This window comes from Mustela nigripes, chromosome 14 (genome assembly GCF_022355385.1).
Source record: "Mustela nigripes isolate SB6536 chromosome 14, MUSNIG.SB6536, whole genome shotgun sequence".
Lineage (NCBI taxonomy): Eukaryota > Metazoa > Chordata > Mammalia > Carnivora > Mustelidae > Mustela > Mustela nigripes.
The window spans coordinates 15,762,756-15,764,043 of record NC_081570.1 but is presented as its reverse complement, the minus strand read 5'-3'; the positions used below and the strand labels follow the sequence as shown (position 1 = coordinate 15,764,043).

At 48.3% G+C, this 1,288-nt stretch overlaps 1 long non-coding RNA gene across 1 annotated transcript in view; it reads right to left on the bottom strand.

Annotated features, from left to right (window-relative positions):
- The window catches only part of LOC132001737 (uncharacterized), a 36,306-nt gene that overhangs the window by 17,985 nt on the left and 17,033 nt on the right, over positions 1 to 1,288 (bottom strand). The gene's annotated exons all lie outside the window — the stretch shown is intronic.

Below are 1,288 nucleotides of genomic sequence, written 5' to 3'. Positions count from 1 at the left end.
TTGTGAAAGTGTCTTTGTTTGCAGAAAAAGGAGGAGAGAGACATGGGAAAAGCAGATAACCAATTCATAGTCTAGATATGGGGACGCTCCTGGCCCTCTTTCCTTCTGAGTAACTGGTTTGAAGGCCACATGGAAAGAAGCCACCTGCGTGCTGTCTGGAATCCCCTGTAACACAAGAGGCTCTACCTGCACGCACGCTACTTAAGCCCTGGCCAGACCTAAGGCCTCAGAATGCTTCTTGAGCACTGACAGAGGAGGAACAAAGACAATGACAGAGGAGGGTCTGGTGAAGTGGGTGCCAACCGAGAAGGTAGGGAACAAATCAAAAAGAACTTAGTTCCTGCCCAAGGACACAGGAATCCAAGGCCTGTGGCTGGAAGTCTACTCCAGAATTGGAGCCTGGTCAGGATGAGAAGTCTGGGTGGAAAACTCCACGTAACCCAAGTCAGAGCTGACGGGAAGACCCAAGGTGGCTTCGTGGGAACGTCAGTCTAGTGAAGTCCTCGTCCTAACCAAGGGGGCCGTGACCTGTCCTCCCCAGCCCCTGCCCCCCTGTAGCAAATTCACATGTCTGGGAACAGTTAGGCAACTATACACTTGTTTTCCAAAAGTTTAGTGGCATATAAAAGGGCTGAAGCAAGTTCTTCCAGGAGAGCAGAGGTGCACACAGATTGGTGAAGAACTGGGGAAGGGGATAATGCAGGAAGGGAAGGGTCTAGGATATGGATGGAGAAAAAAGGACACCTTATTCCAAAATCAGGGTCACGTCAGAGAGAAAGGACCAGGTCATACAGGGAGTCCACGATGGCCAAGCAAAGAGGGTGAAGGTCTCCATACCCAACCATTGCCTACAACTGTGAAAAGGACCCAGGCTTTATAATCAAACAGACATGGGCTGGATGGAGTCCGAGTGCTGTCACTTCTTCACTATATGGAAAATCGAGGAACTCACTGTTCCTCTCTGGGACTTATTTTCTTCATTTGTAATATGGGCCTGCTCCCCCTGCCTCAAATTCAAGTGAGGCTAAATAATAACAGAACCAGTTTCTTGGGGATGTTAAATCAAATCTATAAAGCTCAACAAATGGCAGCTACTATTATAAATATTATTCCCTTTTCAGGAATGTCAGAGGCAGTTAAGGTGGCTCTAAAATTGAGGGGGCCAGAAGAGGAGATGGAAGAGGAGGAAATCAGAGATAGTTGAGGGCTGAAGACAGGTGATCCTACTTTGGCCCCTTCCCCAAAATCAGAAACAGACAGATGTCTCAGGACAGAGATCCCAAGCCAG